Below are 16265 nucleotides of genomic sequence, written 5' to 3'. Positions count from 1 at the left end.
TTTTGTTTTTCAGGAACCTGTATACTGTTTTCCATTTTATATTCCCACCAAAAATGCACAAATGTTCCTATTTCTCTCCACCTTTGCTGACACTTGTTATTTTCTGTTTTTTTAAAAAATATTGGCCGTCCTAATGGATGTGAAATAATATCTCATTGCAGTTTTGATTTGCATTTCCCTAATGATTAGTGATGTTGAGCATCTTTTTATATGATTGTTGGCCATTTGTATATCTTCTTTGCAGAGATGTTTATCCAAGTCCTTTTCTTATTTTAAAATTGGGTTATTTGGGTTTTTTTGTTGTTGAGTTATAGGAGCTTTATATATTGTGGGGTTAGATATGATTTGCAAATGGTTTTCTCCCATTTTATAGGTTGTCTTTTACTCTGTTCATTGTGTGTTTTGATGCACAAGAATTTTCAATTTTTATTTAGTCACATTTATCTATTTTTACTTTTGTTGCCTGTGTTTTGGTGTCATTTCCAAGAAATCCTTGCCAAATCCAATGTCGTGAATATTTCCCCCTATCTTTTCTTCCAAGAGTTTTATAGCTTTAGGTCTTATGTTTAGGTCTTTGATCCAGTTTGAGTTAAATTTCGTATATGTTGTAAGGTGGGGAGTGGGGAGTCAAACTTCACTATTCTGCACATGGATATCAAGTGTTCCTAACACCATGTGTTGAAGAGACTGTCCTTTTCCCATTGAATGGTCTTAACACCCTTGTTGAAAATCATGTGACCATATATGCGAGTGTTTATTTCTGGGGTCTCTATTCTACTCCATGGGTCTACATGTCTGTCTTTATACTAGTACTACACTATTTTGATTATTATAGCTTTGCCATAAATTTTGAAATCAGGAAGCATGAGACCTTCAATTTTGTTTTTCTTTTTCAAGATTGTTTCGGCTATTCAGGGTCCCTTGAGATTCCATATGAATTTTAGGATAGATTTTGCTATTCCTGCAAAAAATGTTGGGATTTTGATAGATATTGCATCACATTTGTAGATGACTTTGGTTAGTATTTACATCTTAATAATACTAAGTCTTTCAATCCATGATCACACGATGTGTTTCCATTTATTGGTGTCTTCCTTAATTTTTTTTTCAGCAATGTTTTGAAGTTTTTAGTGTACAAATCTTTTGTTTCCTTGATTTGGTGTATTGTTATTTTATTCTTTTGATGTTATTATAAATGGGATTGTTTTCTTAATTTCTTTTTCAGATTGTTCATTATTAATGTATAGAAATGCAACTGATTTTTGTGTGTTGATTTTGTATCCTTTAACTTTGCTGAATCCATTTATTAGTCCTAATAGTGTGCTATTTTTAGTCATGGAAATTTTATCATATATTTTACCATCTTGCAAGACACAGATACTCTGATTATTTTTCTCTTTCAGAATTTTTTATTGACTATTTTTCAAATGTGAAATTACATCACATTCTTGTGAGGCCGTCCCAATCTCCGCATATGGATAAATGCTCTGACGGGTAGGTGCCTTCATGAATTCTAATTAGAAATCTTTTTTGAAGTTGAGTCCTGAACCTTAGTTGTGGGCATCTTCTGAATACTTTTAAGTAGAAAGTCTCATTTCTCACAATTCTTCCTGTTCTGGATTCTCATCAGGCTAGTTGTCTGTAATGCAGGAGTATAGTCCCTGGTAGTGTGAGGTAGCAGCGTGCTATAGGCTGTTAACAAAAAGCTTTGCAGTTGACCCAAGGTCGCTAACTTTTATTTTGCCGAGTCAGCATATAAAATATGCAACAATAACTGTCATTTTATAAAGGATACTTTAATACCAGCAGAGTAAGAAAATAAGGCTCTCCAAGAATGGACAGCTGGCCCCATATTTTGTCTTAGACAAATGAAAATTTAGCAATAGACCAACTCTGGTCCACAGCCTAGCACTTGGGAGCTGCTGCACTGGTTTGTGTCTTTGGACCATACCAGCTCTTCCCTTCCATGACTGCATGGTTCAATATAAAAAGAGAAAATTTAATTAGCTGTATTTTCTGAGGTAAACTAAAGAATGTCCTGAACTTATACATACAGGGATGACATTGATTGGAAATGTATAATAGGTTTATAGTTACAACCTGAAAAAGGTTTTTATCACCTGAAAACCTGAGCCCACAATTTAGGAAGTAGAAGATGCTTTGGTCTCGTGGCTGGAACCTAGTAGTGGTGTGTAACTGAGATAAAGATTAAGACCATTTTCAACTTTAGAAAATCCAAAGTGAATTATATATTTATAATAAACTGACTCACATACTATAACCAAATTCTAGGCTTATAGGGAATCTGAGTAAAGTAACCTTTAGAATCAACAGAGCATCAAGTGTAATTCTACACTTTTCTCTCTTCCCCATGTCTCTCATTGCCAGTTTCTTCTTTTTTTATTTTTATTTTTTTTGAGATGGCATCTTGTTCTGTTGCTCAGGCTGGAGTGCAGTGGCCTGATCTTGGCTCACTGTAACCTCTGCCTCCCGGATTCAAGCGATTTTCCTGCCTCAGCCTCCTGAGTAGCTAGGATTACAGGCATGTGCCACCATGGCTAGTTAATTTTCGTACTTTTAGTAGAGACAGGGTTTCACCATGCTGGCCAGGCTGGTCTCAAACTCCTGACTTCAGGTGATCCACCTGCCTCGGCCTCCCAAAGTGCTGGGATTACAGGCGTGGGCCACTGCGCTTGGCCTCACTGCCAGTTTCTTAGGGGAGCTGCAAAGGTCCACTAAGTCCTCTCCAGGCTTAGGTGGAAAGGGTGTGGAAGGAATTATCCTGCACCTGTATGGCCTTCTCTACATCTGTGTTCATGCCTGTGTCTGTTACAAAAGGTTGCAAGCCTGTCTCCCAGCTGGACGTAAAGATGCAGGCTCAACGTTTAGCATAGTAGACAGAAAACAGAGCTGCTGGTGGAGACACTAACATTTGTTAAGTTCTCTAGGAAGGAGGTGTCTCTGATGCTTATATCACTTGTATCTGCCCATAGCAGACACTCATCATCTGATAAGCTGAACTGGGCCAATTCTGAGGCAGTAATTGTGCCAGGAGTGTCTTCATGCATTATTCCACCTAATGACAAGACACGCGAGAAGAGCTAACCTAAGCAGGGAGCCAGAAAGAAAAATGTTTCAAAGGGATAGAGAGGACTTTAAATAAAGCTCAGAGGGTGGTGAATATAAGGGCCTGATCCAGAAAAGATGCGATGAGCTGAATTGTTCTTCCACTGGCAATAGCTGACCATTGTTAGGCTTTTGTGGAAAAGGAAGCAGCATTTTGTACTCAATAAACTATCATTGCAATGGATCAAATGATTGGTATGAAAGAATAGAGAGGTGCCCATTGATTCTGTGATTCTGGCCTCAGTCAGGGATCTTGGAGAGGAGATCAGTGAGAACTTAGACCACATAGCTGATGCACTAAGGGTTCATTGAACCCACAGATCCAACAGCCTTTTCTTTGGTAAATTGAGCATAATAGTCACATGGAGGGAGTGCTTTGGGTTCCCTGAGTGAAGGTGATGGATTAGTTTAAAAGCTGCTACTGCTTCGGTTTTATTTTGTGCATGTCCAGTCAACAGGTGCCTTCCACACGGTGGCACTGTGGGCCACAAAGTGAATGGCTACACAGGCACTTTTTAATGACAGGTGAACTTCACTGTAAGAAATAAGCCGGGCTCCTGCAGCCTGCACCACCACTCACGGTTCGGCAGGACTTGACGAATTGTCTTATTCAGCCGCGCAACTCTCCCGTGATTAAAAAACAAAACAAAGCACAAAACCTACAACATTTAAAGATAGAAAATGGAGCAGAACAGGGTGTGGCCTCTCTTGCTTTCCTGCATACCCTTGTGTTGCCAACGCCCAGCTGAGGTCTTTGCACAGAAAAGGCAACCAACAAATGTTGATGGGTTTCACAACCTGTACCTGCACTCGAGAAGCCTCATTATTAGGAGCTTTTCCCCAGCCTGGAAGTATCCAGCATGCATGGCAATCCCACACTGAAGGATCCTTATGACCCTGTTGCTACTTCCTCAGCTGCTGTACCATTTCTGTCATTTTGTTTATAGATACATGTAATTGATTTGTTTATACCTGCTGAATCCTTTTCCTCATTCCACCAGTTTCTTATATATATTCACTCTTAACTGAATCTGAGCTTTGACTGAAATGCCCTTGAACTGTCCCTCACTCCTCAACTTCCCAGCACATATGCATACCATCACTATTTTCTTTCTTTCTCTTTCTTTCTTTCCTTCTCCTTCCTTCCTTCCTTCCTTCCTTCCTTCCTTCCTTCCTTCCTTCCTTCCTTCCTTTCTTCCTTTCTTCCTTCCTTCCTTTCTTTCTTTCTTTTCTTTCTTTCTTTCTTTCTTTCTTTCTTTCTTTCTTTCTTTCTTTCTTTCTTTCTTTCTTTCTTTCTTTCTTTCTTTCTTTCTTTCTCTCCTTCCTTCCTCCCTCCCTCCCTCCCTCCCTCCCTCCCTCCCTCCCTCCCTCCCTTCCTTCCTTCCTTCCTTCCTTCCTTCCTTCCTTCCTTCCTTCCTTCCTTCCTCTTTCTTTCTTCTTTCTTTTTCTTTTCTTTTGAAACAGGGTCTTGCTCTGTCACCCAGACTAGAGTGCAGTAGTGCGATCACAGCTCACTGCAGCCTCGACCTCCCAGACTCAAGAGATCCTCTTGCCCCAGCCTCCTGAGTAGCAGGGACCACAGGCGTGTGTCACCATGCCCGGCTCATTTTTTATTTTTTATAGAGATGGCGGTCTCTCTATATTGCCCAGGGTGGTCTTGAACTCCTGGGCTCAAGTAATCCTCCCATCTGAGCTTCCCAAGGTGCTAGGATTATAGGTGTGCACCACTGTGCCTAGCCCCAGCACAATTTTCATTATCTCTGCCATCATCACTACCACCTCCACCTTCACCCCCATCATCACCACTACCTCCTCCACCTCCACATCCACCACCATCACTACCATCACTCCACTACCACCATCACTGCCTCTACCACCACCATCACCTCCACTATCACCTCTTACCTCCACCATCAACATCACTGCCATCATTTCACCACCACCACCACCACCACCACCTTCACCACTACCACTACCACCTCCACATCCACCACCATCACTACCATCACTCCACTACCACCATTGCTACCTCTACCACCACCATCACCTCCACTACCACCTCTTTCCTGCACCACCACCATCACTACCATCATCTCACTACCACCACCACCACAACCACCACCTCCACCACTACCACTTCCACCTCCACATCCACCACCGTCACTACCATCACTCCACTACCACCATCGCTACCTCTACCACAACCATCACCTCCACTACCACCTCTTACCTCCACCAACATCACTACCATCATTTCACTACCACCACCACCACCACAACCACCACCTCCACCACTACCGCTACCACCTCCACATCCACCACCATCATTATCATCACTCCACCATCACTATCACCACCTCTACCACCACCACAACCACCACCTCCACCACCAACATCACTACCATCATTTCACTATCACCACCACCACCACAACCACCACCTCCACTACAACCACTTCCACCTCCACCACCACGGCTATTACCACCTCCTCTACTACCTCTATTACCATTATTACCACCTTCTTACCACCACCACCATCTCTACCACCACCTCCACAAACACCATCTCCATATATTTATCCAAGTAATCTGAACATTGTTGCCTATTTGTGAAAGTAGCTTCCATTGTAGAATGGGTGAAAGAAACTGAGGATGGAGGTCAGGAGCTCCAATTAAAATCCTGGCAGCCACAAACTTGTTTCATGACTTTGGGAAAGTCATGGAACCTTTTGTTTTTTCATCTGTGAAGTGAGGCTGGCAGAGTCGGTCCCCTAGACTTACAGTATATATAATTCCATGAATGCTGCAGGCTTTAGAAATTCACTTTTACCTTTAAAAAGGTTAGTCAATTTACTAATTATAACCTGAAAGTCTTTTTGATATTTAAAAAATCCTCTTGCTTTTTCTTTGTTCTTTGAAAATTTAGAGCTGCCTCATTTCATAAAGCCTGAAGCCTATATTTATAATCAGCATCTATTTCATGGTTCTGAGCCGTTTTTCACATAATTGTCTTTTTTTCTTTTTTTTTTCTTTAGAATTAGTTCTTTTGTGGCTAATGTATAGCAGAAACAAAATGACTTTTGAAAAAGCCCTTCGGGAATTATGGGGTTCACAGCTATATCATTAGGGGCCCACGCAGCTCTGCGACAGAGCTGGGTCTTATAAGGGGAAGGCCCTGTTCTGGGAGACAGAGGCAGGGGGTGTGTGCAGATCTGCAGTGGGTGTAGATGGTGATTTGAGAGTGGCCTGGAAGAAGCCAGAAAACGGTCGTCTGGACTTCAGAGAGGAGAGGGATGAGGTGAGTCCAGGGAGGCCGGCAGGGGGCAGTAGATCACAGAGCACAGGGAGGATGCGCGCGGAGGGTGCAGGTGACAGCTCTGTTGCTATGTGGGGCACTCTGGGACCTCTGGCAGGGAACGTCACCTTACCTAAGACCCACAGATTAGTAGATCTAGGTGCATTTGGGCTTCACGTGTCCTGCTGGTGATATCATTGCTTACTTGTGATGCCGAGTCACATGTCAGCCTCCTGTGGATGCTGGCTTCCAAGGACTCTCTCAAATCTTGTTGCTGTGCTTTGTTGTTAAGAACAAATACAAATCCTACCCAGAGTATGCAGAGAATCTGAATGATAATGTTCTGGTCTTGTTAAATTTGCCATTTGAAATTTCATAATGGAAATGTAGCACGACACATCTACAAACCATGTCTTCTCTTTGACTTTTTAGGCCTTAACCCCCACATTCCTAGAATGTGATTTCTTTCCATGTTGACATACCCCTGCCTTCCACACACAGCCACTTGCAGGTTGGGTAGGCAAAAGGCCTGTGGATGGAGTGAGAAGAGTAAGGTATGTCTATTGTGCAAGGCATGATCAAACATTTTCCGCCATGGCTTAAAACTAAAGCTGGAGAGCATGATGTCACCATGTCAACTGGAGGCAAGAAAGGACATTGGTTGGAAGGGACCACTGGTGTTGCAGAGCAACAGTCTTGAAGGCTCTCGGAGGATATGGCTGAGACCACCCCCAGAGGCCTGCTTCATATGTGGCATGCAGCCCGTGAGGGGTGGGGAGACTGCCCTGGGAGTCAGAGTTGGGCACGCACAAGGTGAATGACGCCTGCTGCCATTGGATGTCATAGACCTGAGGCAGCACTGTGAACAGAACATGGAAGGGTGAGAGTGGATGCATGGGTCCACACATGTGACAATGCGCTTTTGATAGCCCAGAGTTCTGAACTTATTCTGGGAAAAATGTGAGTGAGAGTCACCCTAAGTCAGAACTTCAGCACCATTTTAGGCGCCCATACCCTAGGATCCACATCCTGGGATTCGTACTCTGGGATCCACACCTTGGGATCTCGCCCTGGTAAGCCCACCTCCCCTTTGTGTTTCTCAAGCCACAAGTGAGTGGTGCTGCCATAGGGTTCTCCATCTGAGGTATGTCTACCTGGGGTATCAATTTTATTTGAATATCTGAGGGGATAAAAGTTAAACATTTTAACTGGTAAATAACTTTAACCTTAAACAATTACAACAGATATATGTTGGAGCAGAATACAACATGCACAAGACTTTATACTTAGAGCTGTCCATTTGAGTCCTGGCCCTGCTGGCCTTGCAAGGACATAGGCTATTTCTTCTATGTGTTTTTTAAAAATTTATTATTATTATTAACATAATTCATATAACATAACTTCAGCACATAATAAGTTCACAGAATAAGGTATACAATTCAGTAGTTTTCAGTATACTCATAATGTTGTGCAACTATCCGCACTGTTCCCCTGTGTTTGAGGGGTCCTTTCAAGGAAAGGTTCAAGAAGTGCTGCCTGCCTGTACCATTCTGCCTCCAGAGTAGAATTTGCAGCATCAGTGACAGGTGATAGGGAAAAACCTTTGTTAGGGGAGGACTGGGTGTCATGGGATTGCATTTTCAGCTCCTATCAAGTCCTTCCACTTAGGCAACTCTCCTTCTTTCTATATGGGAGACAGACCATTGCTTCGTGTGAGAGCTTGAGTATTCATGCTGTGCTGTGTGGATTATCACCTGAAGAAGCAAGGATGGAGCTTTCCTGCCTTCGACATCACTGACTCACAAAGGACAGCTTAGAAACTGTGAAGACTCCTGAGAGACTAGAAGGGGCTGGACTTGCTTTTAATCAGGTTTCAATGCAGAGACAGGTGTTCTGTCAATTCCCTTATTCAGAGACACATTTGTTGTGGCATTAATAAACAAAGTCAGCATTCCCTGGAGACCAACAAAAGCCTGATCCAATGTGAGTTTGTGCCTTTCTGTAAAGATTTGTGGTGGGATTCCAGGCAGTATAAATAATGGTCTTCTACTCACTGCAGATACCATGGCTATTCCTGGGGGCCAGATCCTTGGTTATGTTTTTGTTTTAAATCACATTTTATGCAAATTCACAGGCAGGCTCAAACAATGGTGAGTCCTCTTGTTATTCCTGGCCAGTAGCTCAGCTGAATGAAGATTCAGGAGTAGGAAAGCAAGTCTCTGAACTTGCCTCTGCTTTGAGATTTTTTTTATCTTGCAGACACTCCTGAGATTTTTGCGACAACCGTATACCTTCTCAGAGCCATATAGCAAAATCTTGCTAGCTTAGATCCTAAATTTCACAATACACACCCATTGCAAGTTCCAAGAATTCACTGTATCAGAAAATAGCTGCTGCTTCTTTGAGAAATGGTAATTTTTTACATAGCTTTGAATAACATAGCTATTCTTTATAGACCACATACTGTGTGCTGGATGTTTTACTCATTATCTTTAATCCTCACAACAACCTTGCAAGGTAGGTATTAGCCTCTGTTGACTGGGTTGCTGAGGCTAAGATAGGTTAATAACTGACCTGCTTTCATACACTGGGCTAGGAAGTGCTCTGCCTCAAAATTTCCCAAGACACGCTCCTCCCCAACTTGTGAACCATACTTCTCAACTGGTCTCCTGTCAGGAGAATTGAAACATGGGCTTTGAGTCAGACAGACATGATTCAGATCCCAGCACCAGTAACCACTAGATGAATGACCGGGCAAGTCATGTAACCTCCACAAGCCTCAGTTTCCTCAGCTGTAACTGTGGTAAAGATGCTTTGGGAGGTAGTTATGGGAATGGAATGAGATGAACGCCTCCAAGTCACCAGAATGGCGTATTAGCACATTGCATAGCAGACCAGAATCTCGACAAATGATCCTTCTCTTTTCTTCCTTATTCCTCTTTATACCTGTTGTGGCACCTGGCACAAAATAGGTACTCAAAGAAATATTCGTGGAAGTAAATTCAAAGGATTCTCCATGACCTTGTTTCATAGGGACATCATGAAGTGGGACCCTCTCCAAAAGCTCCCTGGAAGAACAAAAGAAGTTTTGAAGCATGTCAAAGCTACTCATGGTTACAATCTTTAGGATGAGGCAGACAGACAAAAATAATGCTGAAAATAACAATAGTACTAACATTCTGAAGTAAAATGTACTAGATGGAGTGCTGTTGCTCTTCAAGAAACAGCAGTAGTTGAGGATTGTCAAGTACCCTGAAGCACAAGGGACAATAAATGTGACAAGAACAGCTCCTGGGTTTGGGGGATTGTTCAACAATGATTAGATTGGTTAATTTAAACCAATCTAAAGTGGACTAAAAAGTGCACTTTTGTATGTGTATCCTTGCTTAAGAGTAGAGAAAATAAAATGTAAGATTTTTGAATATGTAACGTGGGGTGTTAGAGTGAATGCATCTTCACTGATGCAGGGAGTATTTGGCCGAGGTCCATCTCAAAAAGGAATTCAAGAGGGCAAGCATGTGGCATGTGTACTGCTGGTTTCCAGTCAGTTCCATGACAGGCATTGCCGATTGATCATGACAGTCTTCCATTCCTGAGTCCTTCTCAGCATAGTCAGTTGGAATTGGCCTGAGTTGGCAGTTAAGATTTAAGATCAAACAATTTGTTGTCCCTGGCCCCAAAAAGGACCACTTTTTGTACATTTAGTACCCAATATTCAAAGACTCCCTTCCTCCTCAGGAAGCTTCCTTTGGTCTCCTGACATGGCCAGGTCATGGCACCAAAGTTACTAGCACCTTTCACTATGCCACAGAGATTTTAGCGAAACAGCCATATATATATATATAATTTTGTTTTAAACTACTTTTTGCAATGTGTATGCCCTGGAACTCAGACATGAGTCTATGCACACTAGTTTACAGGACAATAGAATTATCTCTCATCCCTACTCAAACTTGTTCTTTTTCACTTTTTTTCTCATGAGATGGGACTTCCCAGGACACTGTTCATTCCTTGTGTTTTCCAAGTCCACAAAACCCCCATGACACAGTAGATATTTCTGTGGGAGTTGGACCTACACGTGATCTTTGATGGAAGACTGGCGTGGGTGTCCATGTTTTGATTCAGATGCACTGGCTTTAAGTAATAGTAAATCCCAACTGAAATTGACTTAAGTAATAAAGAAACTTACCACACATAAGGTTGGGCGCGGTGGCTCATGCCTGTAATCCCAGCACTCTGGGAGGCCGAGGCGAGTGGATCACCTGAGGTCAGGAGTTCAAGACCAGCCTGGCCAACAAGGTGAAACCCCGTCTCTACTAAAAATACAAAAATTAGCTGGGCGTGGTGGCATGTGCCTGTATTCCCAGCTGCTTGGAAAGCTGAGGCAGGAGAATGGCTTGAACTCGGAAGGTGGAGGTTGCAGTGAGTCATGCCACTGCACTCCAGCCTGGGTGTCAGAGCGAGACTCTGCCTCAAAAAAAAAAAAAAAAAGAAAACTTACCACACATTATAAAAAGTTCAGAGGAGGGGTGTTGTCAGGTGAGGAACATAAAGTAGAGCTCTGGCTCCATTTCCCCAGGCTTCTTTTGTTCTGCCTTCATCCATGTTGGTTCATCTTTGGGCTGCAGTACTTCCAATGTATCACACATGAGAATGCTTAGATGGAGGAAGAAGGTGTGCACCTGTGTGTGTGTGTGTGTGTGTGTGTGTGTGTGTCTGTATATGTTTCCAAGGATGGAGCTGCCTCTTTTGTTGTCTCTTCATTAAGAGTAAAGAAGTTTTCCCTTCAATGAAGAAATACTAGAATCTTTCCTTTTGAACCACTAGTCAAAACTGGGTCATGTGCTCTTATGAAACTCACCATAATCTTGCCATATGATGTAGCCATCATTTTCTTTGGTATTTACACAAAGGAATTGAAAACTTACACTCACACAAAATCCCACACACAGATGTTTATAGCAGATTTGTTCTTAGCTGTCAAAACTTGGAAGCAACCAAGATGTCCTTCAGTAGGTGAATGGATAAATAATTGTAGTACATCTAGACAATGGAATGCTATTCAGTACTAAAGAGAAATAAGTTATCAAGCCATGAAAAGACATGAAGAAATTGTAAGTGCATATTATGAACTGGAAGTAGCTAGTCTGAAAAGGCTACATAGGGTATGATCCCACCTATATGACATTCTGGAAAAGGCAAAACTATGGAGATAGTAAAAAGATCAGTGGTTGCCAGAGGCTGGGGGAAAGGCAGAGCATAGATTTTTATGGCAATGAAGTCACTCTGTAGGATACTACAATGGTGGATATGTGTCATCACACATTTGTCCAAACCCATAGAATGTACAGTGACAAGAGCAAATCCTGTAAACTTTGGGTGATAATGATGTGTCAATGTAGGTTCATCAGTTGTAACAAAGGTACCACTCTGTGGGGGCTGTTGAAAATGGGGGACTCTATGCACCTGCATGTATGTGGGAAATCTCTGTACCTTCCTTTCAATTTTGCTGTAAGCTTAAACTCCTTTAAAAAAATAAAGACTTAAAAAAAAGAAACAAGGTCATGTGCTCCATCCCCTAAACCAATCACTGGTAAGGAGAATGGGACACCATGACTTAGGCAAATCAGAATATACCCCTTGAGCTGAGGATAGCACCATAGGAGGGAGGGATTGATTTACAATATTAATAAGAAAAAAGTGATAGTGATGGTGGAATGGATGTTGATTAGGCAAGCCAACAGTTCTTGCTCCACAGGGAAAGAGCTGATTGGATCAGAGGTGGACTCTTGAGAGAGGGGATCTCTCTTCAGAGGGGGTGACAAACATTTCACTGGCTAGTCGTCAATAAGATTTTCTCTTTGGAGAGAATTTAAACTAAGAGAAACATAGACTCTGCTTAGGCAGTAGTAGATGCTTTAATTAGAAGTTCACACAGAATTGGATCTGGGTGGGGCAACCGTTGTTAGTTGATGAGTAAGCACTTGGCAGGAACAGCCAGAATCTTGGAGTGGGTTTTCTGTTCCTTGCATATGAAAATACTTGACCAAGGTATTCATAGATGTATGCGTCTTAGGGTGAGCACAGCTTACATTTAATCTGGGCCCTCTGCTCACCCAGTGTATGTATCTTTGTAGTTCTCAAACTAATGAAGCCATTTCAGATGGGTAAATAACACTAAAACTAAGATGATGACTACTATTCAAGGCCCACCTGCTCTTGAGTGTCTGCATAGAATCCTCAGTGAAATTTGTATCGGATTCCCCATGTAACAAGGTCAACAGGATCTCCAGTTCTTTAGGTCTGACCCTTTTTTGCTAGGAGAATCCTGAGTGGCTTACACATTCGGAGCATGATGACAGCTGGAATTTCCAGTATCTTCTATGCTGGTCCCATGAAGGCTTTGATCACAGTTGCTGTTGCTACTCTTTATCTTGTCCTTACTTTGGAATGATGATTTATCTCGGTGTAATATTCTAGCTTGACAGTCGTCTTCCTTCTGATCTTTGAAGAAATGATTACAAAGTCTTCTGTCATTTTTTTGGTACTGATGTCAGTCTCATTGCCATGGGTATGTAATACATATTTTTTTTCTTATTTTAAGATGTTATTTTTATTGTTGATATTCTCCATTTTCACTAAAGTGTAGCTAAGCATGGTTTAATACTTCTCAGAAGACAGAGTGTTTTCAATACTAGAATGTATGTTTTCAAGTATAGAGACATTTCTTCTCCTTATTCTGACTGTTCTCCTTTCTTGGAACCTGAATTAAATGCATGTTGAGAAGTTCCCCATCCTGTGTGTCATATCTCCAAAGCCTTTTCAGTCATCATGTTTCTTTCCTTCTCATATTGGGTCATTTCTTTGACTTGCTCTCCTCAGTCACTATTGCTGTGTCTAGTCCACTGTTTAACTTACCTGTGTTTCTTGTATCAGTGTCTATATTTTAGATTTCCAGCATTTTTATTTGGTTTATTTTAAAATCCCACAGGTTCCTCCATCCCCCCACTACACCTTCTTTATTTTTTTGGACATTTTACATATGCTTATTTTACAGTTTCTTTTAGATTTTTCTATTAGCTATAGATATTGAGATGGGATTTCTCTTGGTTATTACCTTGGGTGGCTTTCTCATCATGTTTTTTTTTTTTTTTTTCCACATGCTCTCTAATTCTTGATAGTGAGCTTAACTTTAGTGAGAGGTGTTTTTGTATGGGGAGCTCGTGCATGTCCTGGGGTGTGGATGCATCCATAAGGAGTGCCTACTATGGGACTCAACAGTTTCACCTACTGCAGTCTAGTTTTTTCCCTTTATTTCTTTAATTTTTTAAAAATTTGCTACATGGTTCGTAGATATTATATTTTAATAGCAAAGTTTCTTCATGTTTTTGCAAAATAGATATTTAATACATATTTGTTGACTAAATGAATACAACTGAATCTTGAAAATATATTAAGTGTATGAAACCCAATTTGGAGAACAATAACTGAAGTGCCAGTTCTACTGTTCACAGAAAGAAGAGTTAGCTTCTATGAAGAAAAAAGAATGTTAAGGGGTTGCATGTAAGTGGAGGAACTCATGTTCAGCCTGGTTTTGGAGTTTCCATTCCATTCAAACATGAATCAGGGCAGAGCAGAAGAACTGAAGGGCAGTCAGCTACAGGATCTCACAATAGTGTCTTTACACTCATTGTCTGTCCCATCCTACTCTGCAAACCGTACCCTCACCAGCTGCTCTGGGATTAAATTGTCCACTGCAGGGGCCATAATTATTTCCTTGGGAGAATCTGGCCTAAAGACAACTGCTTTGGAAAATATTTTTCTTTCACATCCTGGAGGAAAATATACCTGGAGGGAGAGGAGAGTTGAACTATTTGCCATCAATGATGATGACTAATAGATAACTCTGTAATCCTTTCTTAAAAATAGATTTTAGGTGATTAAATGCAAACAGAGTAGTCTTAGTTTCATTTCTTTTAAAATCTTATCTCTGTACAACTTTCATATATACACACAATGTCCCTGTTAACCATCCTAGTGTGAAAAAGTTGTTTTAGCAGATATTTTTTATCAATCAACTCAATGTACTTGGCATAAAATTACATTTTTTTTTTTTGCTGTTATTCTTCCAGGAGTCTGGAAGTCTCTAATTTTTTAGCACATTCTGATTGAGAACCAAGGATTTTGAAATTTCCTTTATTCTTACCAATACTCAATTCGTCCATAAACACAAGCCAAAGGGACACACATATCACACAAAATATTCAATGTTAGCACACATAAAAAGAGAGATCAAAACATAAAAACAAATGTCTAACAAACTGATAAGTTGGTAAGAAATATGAAGTGAACGTATCTTTTTTTTTTTTTTAGATGATACTACCTCCTAGTATGAGGCAAGACATTCAGAGAATGACCATTGATGAATTCTTTGTCATTGGTACTGGCTTTGCTTATTATCTGGAGACCCACTAAGAGATGCCTTTGAGATATGCCGATTATGAGGGAATTCTCATCCTGAAACTTTTCGCCTCTACATTAAATATGTACAAAGTAACATTTTCAAAAATATTTTTTCAATTCAGTTTACAAAGTTAAGATTTTCCTGCTTTAGTATTGGGTTTACAGACTGCCAAGACTTACCTATTGCTGTTACCTACTTAATTCTACTGTCTTTCCTCTTTGTATGTACAGCAATATGTGCTTCTATAGGTGGATTCATACTCCCAGTTATGTGAGACAGTAGGAAGGCTGACAGCTGCCCAGAACCGCTGTGATGGTGGAAAGTGAGGTGCAATGCCTGACTGCCTCAAATTCTCAGGCTTTGTGTCTTGCTTTATACATCTAGTGATATCCAATGTCCTATTCAACAAGGTCTATTTCTGATGCTCTTTATGTCTTCCTGGAGATCCTAGTTTTCATCTAGTATCATTTTCCCTTAGATTGAAGAACTCTTTTAGCATTTTTTTTATAGTGAAGATTTTCTGGCAATGAATCTTCATGGTTTCCTTTTATCTGCAAACTATATTTTGCATTCATTCTTGAAGTGTATTTGTACATTTTTTTTTCTGTCAGCCCCTAAAAAATACCACTGTTTTCTGGCCTCAGTTGTTTCTTTTTTGATATTATCCTTCAAGTCCCTGAGGTTCTGTTTTTGCTAAAAAATTTTTTCTCTATTTTTGGATAACTTCTAATGATCTATCTTCAAGTTAACTGATGATTTCCTCTGTTATCTCCACATTGCTAAGTTCATACATTTTTAAATTTCAGATTTTGTATTTTTAGTTTCAGAAGTTCTGTTTTCAAGAATAGTTTCTATTTCTCTGTGAGATCTCTTGTCTTTTTAGTCATTATGAGCATATTTTCTTTTATGTATTTGAGCATAGTTGCAATAGTTGCTTTAAAAGTCCTCATCTGCTAATTCCAATATCTGGGTTATCTTGGGGTCAGGTCTCCATTGATCACCTTTTCTCTTAAACATAGGCCATGTCACGCACATGTCAGATAATTTTGTATTGCATCCTGGATATTGTGAATATTATGTTTCAGACTCTAGATGCTATTATAGTCTTCCAAAGAGTATTGATTTTTTTTTTTGTTTGTTTGCTGGAGAAGACAACTAATTTGCTTGTACTCGTACAGCAAACTTTGAGTCTTGGGGACATCTCAGGTCTCCATTTAGCTTTGGATCCTAAGTCAGCTGTTTGTAGTCAGCCCTATACTTGCATGGCTTAGGGTTTAGCTAGAGACTCAGGAAGGGTTTTTTATAGAAAACTGGGATCTTCTCCCCTGAGTCTCTTTTTTCTAAGATTTTTTGCTCACCTTATAGTGGCTATAGTTGCCCT

This window comes from Macaca thibetana, chromosome 2 (assembly GCF_024542745.1).
Source record: "Macaca thibetana thibetana isolate TM-01 chromosome 2, ASM2454274v1, whole genome shotgun sequence".
Taxonomy (NCBI): Eukaryota; Metazoa; Chordata; class Mammalia; order Primates; family Cercopithecidae; genus Macaca; species Macaca thibetana.
This window is presented reverse-complemented; position numbering follows the sequence as displayed.